This window comes from Natrix helvetica (genome assembly GCF_964273705.1).
Source record: "Natrix helvetica genome assembly, chromosome: 5".
Classification (NCBI taxonomy): domain Eukaryota; kingdom Metazoa; phylum Chordata; class Lepidosauria; order Squamata; family Natricidae; genus Natrix; species Natrix helvetica.
Genome location: NC_138551.1, coordinates 83,894,413 through 83,917,002, shown reverse-complemented (window position 1 = coordinate 83,917,002; position 22,590 = coordinate 83,894,413). Strand labels below are relative to the sequence as shown.

The 22,590-nt window shown below is 41.4% G+C and overlaps 1 long non-coding RNA gene across 1 annotated transcript; it reads right to left on the bottom strand.

Annotated features, from left to right (window-relative positions):
* Nucleotides 1-360: 360 nt before the first annotated feature.
* LOC309393944 lies at nucleotides 361-21,920 on the bottom strand. The gene is made up of 3 exons (XR_014175664.1): nucleotides 21,849-21,920; nucleotides 670-717; nucleotides 361-494 (listed from the first exon to the last, which is right to left on the bottom strand). It is a non-coding gene; the product is annotated as an uncharacterized lncRNA (long non-coding RNA).
* Between the last annotated feature and the right edge of the window lie 670 nt (nucleotides 21,921-22,590).

Here is a 22,590-nt window from a genome sequence, read left to right as displayed (position 1 = left end):
CATTTCATGTTAATTGAGTTAGTAAAGATTTTGGTATCTGTTGTAAATGTTAGTTTTATTGGACTGAGGAATTTTTGACCCTGAAAGAAAAAGTCTTTACATCAATCTTCTAAATGACTTAGCAAATACTTATTGTGAAGTACTGAGGAGTTCTCTGATCCATTTCTTTTTGTATTTGTTCCCATATATGTGGGACAGAGGAGTGGGTATTTAGGGGGAAGACAGGGATTCCTAGGAACCTCTGTCTTCCCTGTTTAAGTTTCCCAGATAATTGTAAAAAATATGACAGGTCAAATGGGTAGCAAACAGATGTACAATCTTATAAATTATGGACCTCCTTTGCAAGGAGGGAAGCTATTAGTGTTGCAATAGATTTGTTCAAGTGCATGTGTGTTTTTGTCTTTTGTTCTTTTTAATTCACTTTTTAATGCTTTTGTCCAGTTTTGTTTTGTCTCCATTATTTTTTCCCTTTGGCTTTTGTATGTTTTAATTTCCTGAAATTAAAAAAAAAACACGATTACACAAAGATAATTGCAAGTGTAGGAAGTTAGCACCCGCCCCTCTCCTAGGAAAATGAGATATTTTAGGAAATATTAAAAAGGCAGAATATTATATTTCCTTGGCTGAGAAATGGAGAAACATGTTTTTTAAGGCAGGAAGCAGACTCACTTTTAATAGCCCCCACCATCCTCAATAGCCCAAGGCAGTTGTCCGCACCTAAGAGATAAAGAGATAGCTAGGTCTATTCATAGGCAAATCACCCCACTCAAGATCCAACTAAGGTAGGATTAGTCCTCTACCCATCTAGCAACAGAACTCACCATGTGGCACCTGGGAAGATTACATCACCCAGCAAGGTTCAACCAAGCTTGGGACTCAAAACACAACCTACAAAGTTACCCCTGCATGGCCCCATGGGAGTCTGACAACCAATCAGAATACAAGCTCAAATTCAAAAGCCCAGAGAGGGCATACAATCCAGGCACTCTCAGCATCCCCTTTTGGCCTAGGACCTCAAACCACGTGATCCTGTTCATCATTAAACCATCTTTCTAAACAGTCACCATGTTTTCAGTGTTTTTCTCCCCGCTTGGAACTGAACCCAGATGGACATTTCTTCCAACACAAGGAATATAGTGGGAAATTATTGGTGTTTAGGATAGAAGAAGGAAGACAGTGGTGATTGGGCAGAGGAAATAAAATGCATGTTCAGCAAAGCTAAAAATAACCTGGTTTCTCTTCTTTAAGGAAAAAAAAATCAGATTATATCATAAAAAAGGATAACAGAATAGTAGAGTTGGAAGGAATCTTGGAGGTCTTCTAGTCCAGGGAATAAAAGTTATTATACTTCTCCTTTTACTGTTATCTCTTCTAGATATCTCTTCTCTGCAATGCTGTTTGTTCCTTTGATCTTAGAATCCAAAACCGGAACATCGTATTTTTGCCTAATCACATGCATTGATTTGTCCGCCAGGATATGTTTCTTTGAGTGCTGCATTTTCCTTCCCTCTTTCCTTGTTTATTATCATTTTTTGCAGCCTATCCTAAATATTCCCATTTCCTCTTCACGAGATCTCTATTTTTGTCCATATCTTGGCGAAGCTTCTCATTTCATACTTGTTCAACCCATCAAGTTATAAAATCCACATTTCAAAGATTGCTATCCTTCTGATGGTCACTTGGTCACTATCTATGCTTCTACTCAATAACATGTAATTTGCAAATAACGCTCAGTCTTCAGTCTGACAGCAAAGTCAGCACCAAAAAGTCCTTGGCCTCACCTATTCAATTCTGCTCTTTATGTCTAAGCTGTGATTTTACTTCTCATTCAAATAACAGACCAGGTGTTGTGTTTTTGCTGTTAGTATATAGACTTTGCTTCACAAATGCTATGTTTACTGGTAGTCATTATTTTTGTTTTTTCTGTTTTAAGAATTACTCAATTGAAATACTTGATTGAGAAAAAAGTGTAACCCTTGCTGGTTATTTGCTTGATAAAATGGTACCACTTGCATAATGTATATTGTTTATTATTAAGCCTTTAACAATTCTATCCTTTTGACTTTGTTTTTCAGATTTTTAAAAGCATCTCTCTCTCTCTCCCCTCCCCCCATCTCTTTCTCTCTCTAGAGATTCTCAGTCATCCAGGTCAAGATTGTCCCAAAGGTGTTTTGTCAGAGTAGGAGAGATATGACACCGCCTATCTCCTTTGCATTATTTCAGGTGACCCTGAGAGTACAGCTAAACCTCCAAGTGGAAATCTTTGTACTCTCCAGCATTCAGTCAGAACTGAAGAAGCTTCTTGGATGAGAAGTGAAATGTTTTTAAAGAAAAACAAAGAAAGTCTAGTTGCCTTTTGAAAAATCACCTTTGGGATCCTCTCTCTCTCCCCTGACAAATATTAGATAGGGGTGGGAATCATCCATCCATCTTTATGAAAACTAATTTCTTGCTAAACAAGTCATAAATCACCTTCCAAGAATCTAAAGTTATTGTCAGAGTATGTTCATAGACTGGAATAGACATGGTAACAGGTCAGCCAATGGGGACTGTTGGAATAGACATGGCATTAGATTAGCCAATGGGGACTGATGGAATACTGAAACATAGCATTTGTTTTTATGGGGCCATAAGAGATAGTTTTGGAGTCTGGGTGTGGCTTAGACTTGCTGAATTGTATGTAAGAGTTGGTTTGGCTTCTGTAACCTTACCTCTTTACAATATAGGCCTCTATCTCTCTGCTTTCTAATGACTTGCTTCTATGAATACTGCTTCTGTGTTCCTGATTTTGTATGCTGAATTCTGCTGTATGGTATTGTATATAAAGAAGTTTCTTATATATAATTGAATCCTGCTGAAGTCCATTACTTATGTGCTTGCTGGATGTGCTGCTGCAACAACAACAACAAAAAACCTCTTGACAATTATGCCATTGATAGTTTTAAAAAAGTTGGTGGACACAACTTTGTGGTTCTTGGTGATTTCCTGCTAAGTAGACTTTCCTCTTTCTCACAGTGGTATGAAGTGCTTTAGGTAGGCATGCTCACTCCAGGCTACTGTGTGTGTCATTAAAATGCTGGCCAGTTTCCAAGGTATTGAAAAGAGAACATCTCTTTTCTCCATAAGAGGCCACCAGGAACTGCCCTTGGCCCAGTTAAAGCAGAAATTTTGATTTGTATCTTGACAACCCTCTGTTCTTTAAAATATTTGTGGTCGTTGTTGATGTGCTGATGGACCTCATGGCATTGTCAATACAAGGCTCTCACCTAAAGTTACTGCTACAACAAAAAAAAGTCTAAAAATTGAATGGAAGCATTCTAGCTTCAGTTGCTAAAGTGACACAGCTCTTCCATTTTGAAAATGTTGCCAGCTCCAATGAGGCTATCTTATTAGAAAGCATCATCTGCATGAAGAAAGGCATGACAAAACTTTCTGACATGTATTCCTTCATGCTTCTTCTGACCAGACTATAATGAGGAAAGACAAGACAATTCCTTCCTGGATACCATACCATACTGAATGGTCTTTGGAACAATAAGCTTTAAAAACAATCTTTCTGCACCTTGATGTTTCTCATCCTTGGCAGCTCCTCAACCACAGTTGGCTGGGGAATTCTGGGAGTTGAGGTCCACAGATCTTAAAGTTGCCAAGTTTGTGAAACACTGCTTTGGAAACTGTAGCATGAGCAGCAACAGCAGCAATTGCTGACAAATTCAGTTGGATGGTCCGCCATTTTGGATTCATATTTTTACACCTCAGTGTTTGTGGAATCCTAGCGGACAACCTAGTAGACAACCATTAAAATATGAGCCAGCAGTGTGCAGCAGCTGCCAAAAAAACCAACACAGTTCTAGGCTGCATCAACAGAGGGATAGAATCAAGATCACGTGAAGTGTTAATACCACTTTATAATGCCTTGGTAAGGCCCCACTTGGAATACTGCATTCAGTTTTGGTCGCCACGATGTAGAAAAAATGTGCAGAGAAGAGCAACAAAGATGATTAGTAGTTTAATAGAAAGAAGGACTAGGGGAGACATGATAGCAGTGTTCCAATATCTCAGGGGTTGCCACAAAGAAGAGGGAGTCAAACTATTTTCCAAGGCACCTGAGGATAGAACAAGAAGCAATGAGTGGAAACTAATCAAGGAGAGAAGCAACTTAGAACTGAGGAGAAACTTCCTGACAGTTAGAACAATTAATCAGTGGAACAGCTTGCCTCCAGAAGTTGTGAATGCCCCAACACTGGAAGTCTTTAAGAAGATGTTGGATAGCTATTTGTCTGAAACGGTATAGGGTTTCCTGCCTAGGCAGGGGGTTGGACTAGAAGACCTCCAAGGTCCCTTCCAACTCTGCTATTGTATTGTATTGTATTGTATTGTATTGTATTGTATTGTATTGTATTGTATTGTATTGTATTGTATTGAATAGCAGTTAGGTGCTGAGATTCTAAATATTTTTTAAAAAATAATGCCTTTAGTTCTGGCAGATACAAATATGAGTCACATCTCCCCACTTAGTACTGCAATCTAATTTCATATTTTATTACCATGTGAGAAGCAAGTCCTGTGTGATTCTAATTGTTCCTCTGCTTGGGAGGAAGGTATTTTAATCATATATTTTTGTGGAAAGTTATTAACACATAATTGGATTGTTTTTCGTTTGATTTGCACATGTGGCTTTTTTTTTAGGCCAAACATTTTCCCATCCTGGATGAATGAAGGTACATTATACACATATACACAGAGTGTGGGTACATTTTTCTTTTCAGACACTGTTCACATTTAAAAGGACAAAACCATTTTATCCAAAATAGTACAAACTATTTGGCAGTTTGTATATGTATGTATGTATATATGTATAAGTGTGCATGTGTATATATGTAGGGTGATCTCTCTCTCTCTCCCTCTCTCCCCCCTCTCCCTCCCTCTCTCCCTCTTTGTCTCTTTCTCTCTATTAAAGAGAAAGAAACCTTATATCTACATCTAATAGCTATGTATTTCATAGAAAAAGTATTTGCAGGTATTTAACACTGGTTCTTCAACTCCAGCACATAGTAGGTTCAAATTATCAGTTTCTGTTACACACTGTAGCAAAAGAGATGCATGTTTCCACAAAGACCACATAAACAAAATGTTGTGCGGTTGTAGTTTTATTATTTATAAATCCTTATCTCCCACCATTTTTTAAACCATAAAATATAATATAGTTGATTTTCCAGATGGTCTAGCACTCCAGAATTGGTCAAAGGTAGGTATGCAGAAGACTCCAAAGATCAACTCTTTTGTACAGGTAGTCCTTGACTTACAACCAAAATTTGAGACCAGAACTTCCATTGCTAAGCAAGGGTTTTGTTAAATGAGTTTTGCCCACTTTTAGGATTTGTTTTTGCCATGGTTGTTAAGTGAATCACTGCAGTTGTTAATTGAATCACATGGTAATTAAGCAACTTTGGATTGCCTCATTGACTTTGCTTGTGGAAAGCCAACTGCAAAAGTCACAAGTGGTGATCATGTGATCCCAGGCTGCTACATGCTAGTTGCCAAGTGCCCAAATTTTGATCATGTGACCATGGGCATGCTGAGATGGTCATAGGTGCAAAGAATAGCTATAAGTCACCTTTTTCAGTGTTGCAACTTCAAACAGTTGCTATACAAATATTTGTAAATGAAGGATTACTGTATTTTTTGGAGTATAAGATGCATCTCCCCCCCCCCCAAAGAGGGTGAAAATCTGGGTGGGTCTTATACACAAAAAATACAGCATTTTTTGCCTACCGAAACCTTAACCCCTTTGCAAAAATGGATGTGCAAAGGGTTTGGGAGGCTTGCAAAGTGCTCCTGGGGGCTGGGGAGGGCAAAACCGAGTGAAACAGGGCCTTTTTTTGCTCCCCACGAGCACTCTACAAGTCTTCCAAAGCTCTGCATCCCTCCCCCTTTTTTTGTAAAAAACGAGGCGTGCAGAGGGCTTGGGAGGCATGCAGAGTGCAACTTTTTAAAAAATGTACCTCTTCAAAATCATGGTGCTTCTTATACACTGGTGCATCTTATAGTCTGAAAAATACCGCACTTGTATGCGTCAAGTCAAGTCAGATAACAGTAAGTCCATCAATCTACAAGCTACAGTGAAACTTTAAATCTTAGTCCTAAAATCAGGTGTACCCTGGTTTTATATTTATGTGAAACTACTTGTATCTTTTTGGTTTTCTAATGTTCTGTTTCTTCACTTTTTGTCTTCACACTTCACACCTAAGCAGAAGGTGTATAGCTAGTTCTTTTGTAGCTTCAGATTTATCTATGCAAACACCACATAAGTTATATAATTTAGCTTTTCACGGAGACATTGGCCTCTATCCCCCCATGATGGAACCTGGTTGAGAGTCAAGGGTCAAAGGGCATCTTAAAAGCTTTGGTAGGCCAGAATTTATGGGACTTGGCTCAAAAGCTCGCCGTGAAAAGCAATTTCCAAATGCATGCTGCAAACTATATGGGGTATTCTCTTGTCAATTTGAGGTCAGTCAGTTGGATTTGTTTTTTACCATTTTCATTCTTCATATTCAGGAAGGCAGTATATAATTCACTATGGGGTAATAAATCATTCTCCTTAAAGGGGAAAGAACAGTGCCTTGGTTTTAAAATTGATGGGGAGCTGCTTATTGTTATTTTTAAAGTCAGCTGTGCTGGTGTGGTGAGCTTTCATAAAGACAAGAGCTCCTTCAATCCCACTTCGTACTTCAATAAAATATACGGATAAAGGAAAAAGGCTCTGCTTGAACCAAGTATAGGAAACCATTGGCTGCCTCATTGACAAATTCAGTTTCCCATTCAGCCCAGCAATTATGAGGGATGCTAGGAATTCTTGCTCAGGAATAGAATCCCTGAAGTTAAAGCAGTTTGCAAATTTCATAAATAAAATAAACAATGCCAAGTTAACTAAATCTGCCTTAAATTTAAGCATGTCGATGTATGATGTTGTTGGTGTGGATTAGTTTCATCATATGGAAACATCGGTCACTCTTTGAACGATCTTCTCCCTCAGCAGTACTCTAAACCAGGGGTAACCAACCTTTCGAACCTCAGGGGCCACTAAATCAATAATTTTAAATCCTGCGGACCCCTAATATGATCTGCCTAATGACTGGCTGGGTGGGTGTGGCTAGGTATTCATATGACTGGGTGGGCATGGCAAACTCAATGTCACTCACATTGAGGGGCACCTTGCCGGGTTCTAATTGCCCGTCCCCTCCCAGCCACTCCTTGCCAGCCCACCCGGGCTTCTTAGGGCCCCAACAGGAAGCAGTTGTTGGAGTTAAGCAACCATCATGAGAAAAAGTTGGCAAAACAGATGGCTCAGTTCAAATTCGATCTTAATCACCTCCCTGAAGACTACAAGCATAGTCTTTCCAAGCATAGGAAAGACCTGTGGAAGTGCAAGTCCACATATCAATGCCTGGAGGTTCAGAGGGTTGAGTTGGTCCGCCAGTTCTAGGCCATGATGCAGTCCGACTAGAACAAGGCCCTCTGGCTCTTCGCCACCTGCAGCAATTCTCTCCAGCCTTCGCCCAAAGCCCCGCACCAGGAGGGTGAAGCAGACCCCGTTGGAATTTCTGCTCCCCTCCGACCCTCACAAAAAAGACCCTGAAGGAGAGGACTCTCTTCAGCAACATAATATTCATTGCACATATCCGGCCCAGGGGCCGTAGTTTGAGGACCCCTGATTTAGTGCAATATTAAAAGTGCATATAATTTTTCTGCGGACTACCACAATGTTCTTGTGGACCACCAGTTGTTGACCGCTGCTCTAAACTGATCTTCAAAATTCACATGCAGCTTTTCTTTCTGAAGAAAATTAAGACAACAATCCAAATGAAAAAGGATGCTATAAAAGAAAAGGAGCCAGTGGAGCTGGGGCTTCCATATTGTCCAACGCTGCAAGAATTCATTCATCACATCAAGACAAGGATGAAGGAAATTAGAAATCAGGCAAAGAGTAAGAGAACCCCGGCATAGAAAAAAAAGTTGCCAGATTCCTCTTGGTGATTGGATTCATTTCCTGGCAGGTGTTTCCAGAGTCGTTGAAGGTGTTTAGCTTTGCTAAATCAACTTTGTTGATTGAAGTCCATGTTCTGTTCCCAGTTAAAAACCTGCTGAGAGTTTCGGGCGTATTTAAAGCAGAAATGGATAATCTGTATTCTCTGCCCCAAAATGGTGGGTAACCATGTCACTGATTTTCAGTTACAATGATCAACGAAGGCTTTGGGGAATAGTGGAATGGAAATATTGCAAAAGATTTCTGTCATCTGTGTCACAAATGTGTGTGCATGTGTGCATAGTATTTAAATTGCTTTCCCACCAACCAAACTTTCCAAGTTCTGCAGTCTCTTTGGAATGCAGCTCCTTCCTTCTGGGAATCCAGATTACATTCACCACACTGGAACCACTTTGGCCTTTACTTTCTACATGCTCCTAGTACCAAATCCTGGTACTTCTCCAGCCTCTCATACTCCTCCTTCCTCATGTTGCTATCGCCATTGCATCTATCACTGCTCCTGTCTTGTGGTCCTTGTCTATTATGACAATGTCTGCGTCAGGGTTCCAAGTAACATCCCCAATGAAAGGAGACTCAGAACAATAAGGTTGGTTCAATATTTGCTTGGTTCCTGTCTAAGGTATCCTAGGTGTACGCTGATATGACATTAAATTAAATTAAATTCATTCTGTTGTTCAATGTCAAGTAATCCGATCTTAATTGCTTGAAAGTCTGGTTTATATTCGAATAGTAATTTGAACAAAGTCCTGATTTCAAGGGCAGAAGAAGGATAGACCACTGAAATATAAAATCTGCACATCCAAGGATTTTAAGAACTTCTGAATCCAATGGGAAATTTACTGGAAAGCATTTTGTAAGGCTGGAGTTAGGGTTACTAAAGCCCTGTGCTAAATCCATGATTCGGGTTGAAATAAATGTTAAACCGGAAGCTCCATGATTTACAGAAGACACTTACTGCCATTACATTTCATTTGGTCAATTCAGATGCCACAAACAGTATGAAATATTTTTTTCCATGTGATATAGACTTTGTTTAACCAGATTTTGAAGGATTTAAGAGCAATCAGAAGAGCCCTGTTGTATAGCAACACAGATGATTAGGGGACTGGAGACTAAAACATATGAAGAACGATTGCAAGAACTGGGTGTGTTTAGCTTAAGAGAAAGAAGGACTAGGGGAGACATGATAGCAGTGTTCCAATATCTCAGGGGTTGCCACAAAGAAGAGGGAGTCAAACTATTCTCCAAGGCACCTGAGGGTAGAACAAGAAGCAATGGGTGGAAACTAATCAAGGAGAGAAGCAACTTAGAACTGAGGAGAAATTTCCTGACAGTTAGAACAATTAATCAGTGGAACAGCTTGCCTCCAGAAGTTGTGAATGCCCCAACACTGGAAGTCTTTAAGAAGATGTTGGATAGCTATTTGTCTGAAACGGTATAGGGTTTCCTGCCTAGGCAGGGGGTTGGACTAGAAGACCTCCAAGGTCCCTTCCAACTCTACTATTGTATTGTATTAGTCCAAAGACCCATCAAGACTAACTGTCAGGCTTCCAAGTAACACCCCCAATGAAAGAAGACTCTGAGGCTTGAAGTTCCTCAGAGTTCTATTTTATTAGAAATGTCATATTGGCATATCTGGGAAAACCCGCATCTGAAAGCTTCCATATTTTCCCCACCCAAATGAAAGTTCAAGTCCCTGCCCAGCACCCACATGTCCATCACATGACCCAATCAGGCACCATCCAAAACTGAAGATGCCTCCCAGTCACACCATTACAGCTCCAAGGCAAGATGTCCTTGACTCTCTGAGAAAGGAATGTTATTATGACTATATATCTCACATACTCCATATAATCCCCCCTTCCACTTTCCCACAGCATTGAATTTGGCAGGCCGGAAGGCCCAATGCAAAAGATGGCTTCCAGGGCTGACAGTCTTGTTGATTGGCTAGTACCTGCCTGCCCACTTGGATCTTGAAGTGTGTGTGTGTGTAAATAAAATCTCTGGCACAGTTTATCACCATTTTGAGGCAAGGAACAACCAAGAATTATTAAAAATAGCCATGCAATTTTTTGTTTTGTTTTTAAAAAGATAAATGAAGGCCTTAAAACAAGTTAAGAGGGGAAAAGTCAGATGCATAGAATCCTTGATGTTCTTCAGCTTGTTTGTTTTCTTGTAGACATTTCATTAGCACATAATTAGCATTATTATAGATTCATCAGCAGATGATTCCAATTCCATAGCTATTCTCCTTGCCACCCCTGTCAAAAATATCAATTTCTTTTTTAAAATTTAAATTTTCTGGCTTGATCAGAAAATCTTGATATGATCCTGCAGCTGGTATTTCCCCAATTTGTTTTGATTGTATTAATCTATTTTCCTGCAGTCAAAGCCTCCAGCCATACTGTTATGACTTTGCAGAAGGACTGGTAAGGCGAGGAATATATTCCCGTTCCTTAGAGCTTGTGATTAAAATCACCTTTTGCAGAGCAAATGCTTTTCTGTGCAAGATTATATCAGTGTGGAAAAATTCATGAAATTAAAAAGACGGTAGCTCTTCAGCGCGTTTATGATTTTTAATTAAATAACTAGAATATATTTCCAATTATTCTTGCCATTTTTGTAACAGCATATGTTTTAAAATCTGCTCAGCTGCTATTGTTAATTTATATAACCTCAAAAACTAGCAATGGAAATGATTGCAACAGTCATGAATCTCCTGGAAGTAAAAAAAGGAGATTATTGTAAAACTTCTAAACACCTTAATCATAAAAGATAAATTCCAAGGTGTATTTGGCAGTTCATTATTTCCATTTTACTTTTTAAATAGGACATTATAGATTTCTTGCATGCTTCATTTTAACATAATATTTCCATTAAGTATAATCTATCTTTACAGAAAGTAAAAAAGACAGCTTTCTTAACTAAAAGTGATCAATTGCTTCAATCTCCAGAGGCAAATTCAATATTTAAATCATATAATAGTAAAGTATATTAGGGCACTAATGGACTATGGAAAACTATTTTTGTTAAGTTAAACTAATTGATGATCTGGTAGCTGCTTAGATGCTCTCCACTTTGCATGATAGACAGGTTATATATATATGGTGGTCATGTTGTATTCGGGTCCTTTCTCATGTAAGATTGAGATTGTCTTGGCAACGTTTTGGCGAGGTCTCACTCGCCATCCTCAGGCTGGTGTTTTTGGCTTAAAGTGTGATCAGAGCTGCCGTCTTTCTATAAATCTTGGTGGAGGTGTGTGGCGTGCTGGCATTGTTTCAGTAAGTGGATTGATTGGCTATGTGGCTGTATCATGATTGGTAGATTGGTGCTGATTGGTGCTGGCTGTGTTGTTGTTTTGTGTTGCAATGGCCTGGGTGGTGGGTGGGGCTCGTTTGTTGACTAGGGCTGGTTTCCAGATGTCTGGCAGGCGGGAGGCATCATCACGTTTATTCATGTTGTGGGTGTGTTTCTCTATTTCGATAGCTTCCATAATTATTCTCTTGTTGAAGTGTTCAGTTTTGGAGATTAATTTGGTTCCTTTAAAATTAATTTCACATCCTGTAGCTTTAAGGTGCTGGAAAAGGGAGGAAGTTTTTTCTTTTTTTCTTACGGTGTTCTTGTGTTCTGCGATGCGTGCATTTATTCTCCTGTTCGTTTGTCCTATGTATGTTGCAGGGCAGATTTTGCATGGTATTTCGTAGACTCTTTGGTTTTCTAGCTGGATCTTGTCTTTGGGGTTTCTTAAGATGTTGGCTATTTTTTGGTCAGTATTGAAGGCTGTCTTGATATTGTGTTTGTGGATAATTTTGCTGATTTTATCTGTGGTGCCTTTGATGCAAGGGAGGAGGGTGATGCCGTTGTCTCGTTTTTTTTTTGAGTCTCTCTTTGGATTAGGTTGGTAATTGTTTTTCTTTGGAATCCATTGGAGATGGATGTGCAGGGTGGTGATGGGACTGTGCGTTTAAGTAGTGGTTGGTGTGTGTTTTTTTCCGGTAGATGGTGTGTCCGGGGGAGCATAGAGTCAGGAATGACTAGCACATATGTGCAAGGGAACCTTCACCTTTAGTAAGACTGAAAGAGCTAAAGAAAAACGGGTGGTTTGCCAGTCAAGAGAATGGACAGAGCTAACCATAACCCAGGAAAATCAAGCAGAAAAGGATCCAATCAGGTGAGTTTTTCTTCTTAGGTATGCTTTTTTTTTAAAAAAAGAGAATTCTATGAGCCAATCATGTCCAAGAGCAAAAGAAATAAAACAAATAGCTAGTCAATCCCCTGTAGTTCCAATTAGCTAGGAAGTCACCATCCAGCCATGCTTTCGTTGTATTGGAAAGTCTCATTGGCTGTGATGGTGAAAGGCTGCAAGTTAACTCTGCCCACAGCCTGGAGTTCAATCCTGGCAGGCTCGAGGTTCACCCATCATTTCATCCTTTTGAGGTTGGTAAAATGAGGACCCAGATTGTTGGGGAAAATGTGCTGAGATTGTAAAGAACCCAGAGAATGCTGTAAAGCACTATGGGGTGGCATATAAGCCTAAGTGCTATTGCTATTCTCCCTTTTCCTGGTAAATGAAATCATGCTAGTATGTAGCTGCAGTTGCTGGAGTAGAGTCTGCAGAGAGAAACTTTTTGAATATTGCTTCTGGGCAGACACCAGAAATACAGTGCTGAACATTGCCTGTGAGAAGAAAGATTGGCAGGCATATAAAAAGCAAAGTGAAGAATAAAGACCCCCCCAGAAATTTATTGCACACCATAAAAAAGTAGCCAGACATTTGGAAAAGCAGATAAGCATACCTAGACGCAGACACATACAAAGCCAGTTTCATGCCCATGATCTGCATGATGGTACTTGCAAGGATCGGCAAACAGGTAAACAGTCCATTTTAATCCTGGCTTAAGTTTCAGACTAGAATAATGCATATTTGTTTGATTTGCAAAAGAAATCAAATTACGTGTGAAGTGTGATTTGCGGCTGCTATGAAGATGAATTCATCAAACTACCTTGCCCTTTGAAGAACCTGCAAGCAGAATGCTGGGTCAACCGAAATTTGGGACTTGAGCTGAACCAAAAATCAACAATGATTTTTTGTCAGTCAACAATGCAGTATTGGAGGATAATTCTGACTGCCGATTGTCAGCAGTTCGATTCTCCCTAGCTCAAAGTTGACTCAGCCTTCCATCCTTCCGAGATTGGTAAAATGAGGACCCAGTTTTCTGGGGGCAATATGTTGACTCTGTAAACCAGTGGTAGTCAACCTGGTCCCTACCGCCCGCTAGTGGGCGTTCCAACTTTCATGGTGGGCAGTACGGGTTTTGTCTGATACTGAAGCACTTTCCTTTTTAAAATTTAATTGGCTTCCCTACTTTATAAATCACCATTACTGTGGAACCGGTGGGCGTTTAGAATATTTTACTACTAACAGAGATACAAAAGTGGGCGGTAAGTATAAAAAGGTTGACTACCCCTGCTGTAAACCATTTAGAGCAGTGGTCACCAACTAGTGATCTGTAGACCACTGGTGGTCCATAAGAAAATTTTGGTGGTCTGCAGAAAAATTATTTGCATTTTTTATATTGCACTAAACCAGGGGTCTTCAAACTACGGCCCCGGGGCCGGATACATGCAATAAATGTTTGTTTGCTGCAGAGAGTCTCTCCCTTCGGGGTCTTTTTGTATGGGTTGGAGGAGGACAGAAATTCTGACTTGGGGTCTGCTTCAGCCTCCTGGTGCGGGGCATTGGGCAAAGGCTGGAGGGAAGTGCCACTGGTGGTGAAGAGCCGGAGGGCCTTTTTACAGTGGGACTGCATCATGACCTGGAACTGTCTGATGAATTCAGCTTGCTGAGCCTCCAGGCACTGATACCTGGCCTTGCACTCCCACAAATACCTTCCCCTTGCACTCCCACCCTCTGCTTGGAAAGCCTATACTCGTAATCCTGAGTCAGGTGCTTCTGCTGAGCCTTCTTCTTGGTCAGATCCAATTTGAACTGAGCCAGCTGTTTTGCCAACTCTTTCTTGTGGTGGTTGCTTAGCTCCAACAACTGCTTCCTATTGGGGCCCTAAGGAGCCCGGGTGGGCAGGCAAGGAGTGGCTGGGAGGAGAGGGGCAAGTAGAGCCTAGAAAGGTGCCCCTTGACGTGAGTGACATTGAGTTGGCCACGCCCACACAATCACATGACCACCTAGTTATTCCCACCCAGCCGGTCATTAGGCAGATCATATTAGTAGTCCACGGGATTTAAAATTATTAATTTAGTGGTCCCTGAGGTCCGAAAGGTTGATGACCCCTGATTTAGACAGTTCTGTAAAACACTGTGAAGAAAAATTAGCCTTTTCCAAACTAGCAAAAACTTCTCAAAACATGACAATTTCCAATTTTGGAATGTAATTCAGAATTTCCTTTACGCATTTGAGCTTTGCTGTTCTCCTTTATTTGAGTATATTTCTATAAGTATATTTGCTTTGTTCTGATAATTTGATTCTTTTGTTTTACTTCTTTCTATGATTATTGATTTTACTGTGTAGATTCTCTTTGCTTAACAGTTTTTTTTTGTTAGGGCAGACTGGGCTGTTAGATTTCTGTCTTTGCTTTGCGATCTTTCACCTCTTTTATAGCAATAGCACTTAGCACTTAGACTTATATACCGCTTCACAGTGCTTTACAGCCCTCTCTAAGCAGTTTACAGAGTCAGCATATTGCCCCCAACAATCTGGCTCCTCATTTTACCCACTTTGGAAGGATGGAAGGCCGAGTCAACCTTGAGCCTCGGTGAGATTCGATCTGCCAAACTGCTGGCCGCCGGTGATCAGCAGAAGTAGCCTGCAGTACCGCAATCTAATTACTCTGACACCGCGACTTATATTTGAAAGCATAATCCAAAATATAAGGTACAGATTTGCATAAATTCATTTCCAAGTTCTATTAGCATTGAATCTATCTTATTTTGCTTTTGATTACAAAGTAAATAGAACATTGAAAAAATAATAATTTGGATCATGTTGACCACTACACGACTACAGAATGATGGAATATTATGTTAAAATAGATATAAAGCTTTCTTTTTTTAAAAAGGGTGATTCTGTGATTCTGTATAGTTAAAAACCACAGCTGAGCAACACTGATTACCCTTAAGACTTACAGTTTGACAGAAAGTAAAAAAAGACCCATTGAAAGGGTCATATAGTATATTTTAATGTTTCTGTAATAAATTTCAAACAGCCATCAAAATGTACATTTTCTGAAGACACGGTCAGGTATTTATCAGCTGATATAGATTATTGGTCTTCAAAATAAGAGGTTTTTCAGGAAAGGAACTTTAGAACAGGATCATGTTGTTGTTAGTTGCGAAGTCGTGCCTGACCCATTGCAACCCCATGGACAACATTCCTCCAGACCTTCCTGTCCTCTACCATCCACTGGAGTCCATTTAAGCTCACGCTGACTCCTTCGATAACTTCATCCAGCTACTTCATTCTCTGTCACCCCCTTCTTCTTTTGCACTCAAGCGTTCCCAGCATTAGGCTCTTCTCTAGTGCATCTTTCCTTCTCATTAGGTGGCCAAAGTATTTGAGATTCATCTTTAGAAAGATCTGGCCTTCTAAAGAGCAGTCACGGTTGATGATCTCTAGGATTGACCGGTTTGATCACCTTGCAGTCCAAGGGACTTGCAGAACAGGATCACAGGACAATATAAATTCATTCTCACAGTCATACAGAGATTAAGGCATTCTTTGAAAGTCGAGAGGCTTTCTAAAAACCGGTCAGCCTTTTCGTCATTGGCTCAGCTTCATGAAAAGTAAAAGGGATAAGCAGGCAAGAGCAGCAATTGTGCTATCTGGTGTAGCAGTTCTAAATGTTATTTATTTAATTTTTTCCCCACATTTCCCCATCTCTCTCTCTAAGAGTTTATTGCTTAATTACATGTCTGGCTCTATTTATGAGCTGCCTTGTGTCACCAGTGTGGCATGTAATAACCAGATTGGGTCACTGAAGCTGACTGCTCTGTGTCAGAGACAACTAAAAGGGACAATAGGGTCAATGGGAACATCTGAACGTGGCTTATCTCTAGAGATATATTTTGTATAGGTAGATCTCCCTCCCATTTTATATAGTTAACATTCTCTGAACCTGAGGGTTTCAAAGGTTTGTTTACCCAACTAGGTAGCTTAATTGGTGCAGGAGTTTTAGAGAACTGAGATTTGTTACCCCCCCCCCTGTGTGTGTGTCTATACCTTGTATGTTTTGTGATATGGATGAAACAATCCTGTGGTTAACAACTGATTTATATTGGCTCTTATTTGAGTAATTAGTGATAGTGATTGTTCTGACCTAGGCTTCCCCAGCAGCACAAAGCTGAGTTCTCATCCCGATAAACTCCTTTTATTTAATTTACAGTGAATTCCTCTCCAGCAAAGTTTTTCCTCTCCCACAGTCTTTCCAGATAGTTCACAATTACCGACCTTTATCAGGCTTGGAGAGTGGCCAGGCCGATAACTTTCAGACATCGCAATACTTGGCAAGAATGCAGGAATGAACGAATTGTCTCCTGCAAACACCCCTCCCCTTTCACTCCTCTTTTATTCCCTCTGGGAGGGGCCATTCACTGTCCACCTGTGGCCTTACTTCCAAGTTGACCTTGTTCCTTAGCTGTTCCCTTCGTCTGGCAACTCTGTGCATGCGCACACTGGGAACAGGCTACAGCTGTCCATCTGTCTCACTGATGTCTAACTCTGAAAGCAGCTAATAACTGTCAGACGGCCCTGGCCCCATCTCTACCTCTGATGCAGAGCACACATCAGAGCCTTCCCCAGACTCCAGGATTGGCCCATGTTCCTCCCCAACCTCCTCACTGTCCGAATCTGCTGCCAGCTCTGCTGGTGGGCTACAACAGTGATAATGCATGAAGGTAATGAAATGTCGGCAACCAAAAAATCGAGCTTAGAACACACACATATACTCTGTCATCTGTCTGTCTGTCTGTCTGTCTGTCTGTCTGCCTGCCTGCCTGCCTGCCTGCCTGCCTGCCTGCCTGCCTGCCTGCCTGCCTGCCTGCCTATCTACCTACCTACCTACCTACCTACCTACCTACCTACCTACCTACCTACCTACCTACCTATCTATCTATCTATCTATCTATCTATCTATCTATCTATCTATCTATCTATCTATCGCTGTTTGCCATGTTTTTGCATATTTCCAACAAGGTCATCTTTCTTGATCTTTACAGCAGCTGAGCTACAGTGCTACCTGTTGAGCCGGGGGGGGGGGGAACTGGCATTAAAATTTGTTGTATTCTCACTACCGATTCTTATCCTGCTTCAGGCATGATGCTATCCTTATTTTTTTAAATTATACATTGAACATTAGGGATAGACATGGGTAGATTCCATAAGCCAGTGATGGCGAACCTTTTCGGCATCAAGTGCCAAAAAGGGTAAGCACACATTCATCGGGGCTGCAACCCAGAAGAGGAGGTGCCCAGGGGGCATGTGCCTGCTGGCCAGCTAGTCTTCCAGTTACTGGTGTTCCTGCATGCGTGATGATCAGCTGGCCGGAGCGCATGTTCATGCCGGAAAATGGAAGACCAGTTCTTCCAGTTTCTAGCACTGCCACACGCACAAAGGCCAGTTGATTGTTGCACATGCATGTGCACCAGAAACCCAGAAGAGGAACAGGCAATGCCACACATGCCAGGTGACATGACTCCTCATGCCACTTGGGCACGCGTGCCATAGGTTCACCCTCACGGCCATAGGGATAGCCTTGAAAAGTATCCAGAAACTTCAGCTGGTACAAACTGCAGCCATACAGGCTACTTTAGGTGCCTAAGGAGCAACATGAGCTGTATTGGGTGCCAGTCTACTTATGATCCAATTCAAGATATAAAGCCCTACATGGCATGAGGTCAGGTTATCTACAGCAGCAGCCTGCAACCTTTTAGGCTCCAGATACTGATTCCATGGAGGATGATCTTTCTGTGAACTGGTGAGTGGGTGCCTTTATATGCTGCCCGGATCCCGCGTGTGTGCAACTGGGACTTTGCTTGCTTGCGTGGTCCAATTTCAGGTGAACCGCCAACTGGTGATAGTCCATGGCCCAGGGATTGAGAACTCCTGACCTATAGAACCATTTTGTTTTGTTACATTAGCCTGTTCCACCTGATCTGGCAGGGAAGGTATGTTGCCAAAGCAGTCAGTCTGGTGAGGTCCAGGAAGAGATCTTTCTGTGCCATTGCCCCCACCCTGTGGAACATTCTCCTACCAGAACAGTCTGTAGAACATTCTCCTATCAGAAATCCTCCCAGACTTCAGGAAAGGCATAAAAACATGGCTCCGGGCAGTGGTGAAATTCAATTTTTTTTACTACTGGTTCTGTGGACAGGGCTTGGTGGGAGTGATAGGGAAAGGATACTGCAAAATCTCCATTCCCTCCCCACTCTGGGGCCAGTCAGAGGTGGTATTTACCGGTTCTCCAAACTACTCAAAATTTCTGCTACCGGTTCTCCAGAACCTGTGACAACCTGTTGGATTTCACCCCTGGCACCAGGGCCTTGTTTAGGGTCACTAACCAGCCATGGAGCTGGTTAGTGCCCTGACGTACCCCCCTGCCTTTTAATTAATTTTAACAATCCTTGTCTCTTTCAGATTTTACATACTGTTTTATGCTTTCAGTATTTTATTGTACACTCCTCAGAATCTCTCATTGATGGCCAATCCTTAAATATGATGAATAAATAAAAATAAATAGATTCCTCCTGACTTTGTTTCTCTCCCTTCTGACCCACCATCCTCAGTTGGGTGGAAAAGTTCTACCAATCATTCTCCATAATGCAGCATGGGGCTAGAGCTCATGAGGGCAGCATGTTGGTTGATGGCCGTGTGGTTTTGTGCCCATAGATTCAAAGAGAGTCCATCTACCACCTGGGATATTGTTCTTCTGCAATAATGCTCTTCTGCAATTGTGCTAAATCCATATTGAAAAACCCAATGAACAACAGCTGGCAGGCTCAAAATTGTGTCATGAATGAGAGACTGCCAAAAACCTGATCTCCGGCTTATGGTTCAGCCCCTTCTACTGCAATGCTAATCAGCTGCTGGCTGGTTTAGTTCAGATACCTGAGCTGGGAATTGGCTGAGAGACTTGGAAGGTAGAGGGGGGAAACTCAATTGGTAATAATTGGACTTTCCCACTGCCTAGAGCAGAATGGTCCTGGAAGACAATGCCTAGGATCTGGAAGAGAGGACACGTGGCCATACAGTGCTAAAATGGCTCGTAGGTACAGACTGCTCTCAACCCTGAGAGGTTGACTCTGCCACTACTGAAGTATGACTAAATCTATAGCAAAACTTGGGTCAAGCTCAAGAGGAAATAATTTTAACACCGATTCAGCTAAAGGTGACTTAAAACCTGCTTCAGGTAGGGGATGGAACAGTGGTGAGATTCAAATTTTTTTACTACCAGGTCTGTGGGCTTGGCTTGGTGGGCATGGCAGGGGAAGGATAACCTGCAAAATCTCCATTCTCACCCCACTCCAGGGGAAAGTTACTGCAAAATTCCCATTTCTTCAGGATCAGCTGGGACTTGGAAGGCAGAGAATAGATGGGGGCGGGGCCTGCCAGAGGTGGTATTTGCCAGTTCTCCGAACTACTTAACATTTCCACTACCGGTTCTCCAGAACCTGTCAGAATTTCACCCCTGGAATGGAAGCAGATGGAGGCACCATGAGGACACAGAAGAAAACAGTCATTGCTAAGGCATGTTTGTGCCTGAAATTTCTACCATTGTGATTTACTTGTGCTAGAGTTTTGGATCTAAGGGCTGTCAAATGTCTATTTAACTTAAAACAGAACAGAACAACAAAATGCTATTCTCATTTTCAGTTTATTTTAGGCAATATGTAGTGTTTGCAACTTGTATAAACTATATCTGCATCTACTCTGAATACTCTCCAAATGTATATACTTAAACTCTCAGAATTCCTTAGTCAACATAATCATTGCTGATGTTTGGAAGTCTTCATACCTATATTATACCAATATCTTTACATACCATTATACCTTGATGGAAGGCCATTCATTTCATCGAGGTAGATTCTATAGAGCTGTTTGTGATTACATAACTATGTTTGTTAGTTATCAGCAAATGTACCTCAGACTCCTGATCATTTAACCCAAGTCATACAACTTTGATTGTCTGTGGCTTGTTTTGTAGCTTATCATAATGTGGCTATCAAAACCTTTAAGCATCGGCAAATTTTCCATAACTTAGTTTGAAGGACACATTTCGCTGTAAGCTCCCAATCTGTGGCATTTGGATGACTCTATAAATTTTAAATCACCCTGAAGTATTCCTAAATTTGCAATTTGAAGGAAGGAGCACCCAACTGCAATTCCAAATTAGTTGCCTTATATTCTGGAAGTGTGATTGTTCTATTCAGTAACTAGCCATGTATGGTGACATGATAGCAGTGTTCCAATATTTAAGGGGCTGCCACAAAGAAGAGGGGGTAAGCCTATTCTTCAAAGCACTGGAAAGCAAGACAAGAGGCAATGGATAGAAGTAATCAAGAAGAGAAGCAACCTAGAACTAAGGAGAAATTTCTGACAGTGAGAACAATTAACCAGTGGAAACACTTGCCATTAGAAGTTGTGGGTGCACCATCACTGGAGGCTTTTAAGAAGAGATTGGACAGCCACTTGCATTGTAATGGTATACGGCAGTGATGGTTAACCTTTTGGGCACTGAATGCCGAAACTGGAATGTGTGTATGTGTGCCCACTGGAGCGCCAAAACCAGTGGTGGGTTCCGGATCCCATTGCAACCAGTACGGTGCAATGGGGCCGGACGTCCACCACATGCACGCGCACAGCACACACATGTGTACTTACCATCTGCAATGCTCCAGCTGCTCGGCAGAGCATCGCACAGGCACCATACGCTCTGTGTGCGTCAGCCCCAATTGGCTCAAATACAGGTAAGGAGGGCGGGTGCGCGGGTGGGGCCTCCAGAGCACCATACTGGAACAGTACCTCGTGCTCCCAGCAGGCACCGGTATGCCCATACTGGGGCATACTGGCCGTATCTTACCACTGGCCGAAACCCAGAAGAGAGCAGCTGGCCAGTTTGCTTGCATCTGGCGTCCAGCTGCTCTTCCAGGTTCTGTTGCACGCATGCACACCAGACGGCTGCTTTCTTTTGGGTTACAGCTAATGCCTGCATACTGGCCAGCCGGTTTGTTCTGGGTACCAGAAGGTATATGCGCGCCAGCCAGAGGTGGGTTTGCCGGCCTGGGTTGCCGGAACCAGCAACAACCCAGGCCTGCCACACCTCTGAACTGGTTCCCTGTTTTTTTTTTTTCATTTTTAATGTTCTGCGCATGTGTAGACCCATTTATGGTCATCTGCGCATGTACATGAGCAAAGCATGCACATGTGTGAAAAATTGTGCACGCATCAAACTGGCAGTAATGTCGGCAGCAACCCACCCCTGGTGCATGCTTCTGTCTTCACATACCAGCTGTCCAGCATGCATGTGCGTGATGGAACCCAGAACAGCAGCTGGTGATGGTGTGTGCCCATAGAGGGCTCTGCATACCACCTCTGCCACACGTGTCACAGGTTTACCATCATGGGTATAGGGTCCCCTGCTTGAGTAGGGGGTTGGAGTAGAAGGCCTCCAAGGCCTTTTCCAATTCTGTTGTTCTGTTTGATGAGCTTTTGAGATCTACTGAAGGATCTAAGGAATAATTGCAATAATAGGCTTAATTGGATGAAATGTAATAAGTAGCTAAGATACTTTACCTGGTTGATGATCATCTTGTAACTGCTTAATATCTGCTGATATGAGATAGTTTTTGCTGGATGTATACCTTTGAGAGAATTATATATTTCTGTAAAGAAACATATAAATGAGAATAAACAGGATTGTGTCCTATTGTTGAATTTTATTTCTTTTTTTAAAAAATGGATTGCATTTTGGTGGATATAAGCCTTCATGGAAAGGCTCATTTCCATGGAATTGGTTCCAAAATTTGATAGCTTTGAAAATTGAATAATTAACCTCCTCCATTATATAAACTCATCGTTAACATCTTGTTTCTTTAAAAACTGTTTGCTGTCAAAGTATGATTTATTATTTTAATTTGCACTGCAGAAATTAAAGTATTAGGAAATATTCATTTGAATGACCTCTTTCTCTCTTCTCTTGCTTTATTCAACATAATATCGTTGCAGTCTCAAACTATTTTGCAGAAGTTGTAAACAGTTATCTATACTTTTAACCAGCCCCCCAACTCTCCTGAAACCTCCAATTTAAGCTAACTTCATCTATTGTGGTTCTCTGATTTGCTATAAATTTGAGAGTTTCATCTAAGAGGGAAACTGCTAAGCTGAAAATAAAATGAATTGAGGCTGACGGTGGAAGCGTAGAATAGAAATGTGCCATAATATAGCTGTAATTTTTAAAGTAGGAAATTAGCAACTTGTCCTTAAGCGAATTCACAGGATCCACTTGGCTCTTGTTTGAAGGCTTCCATTCCAACTG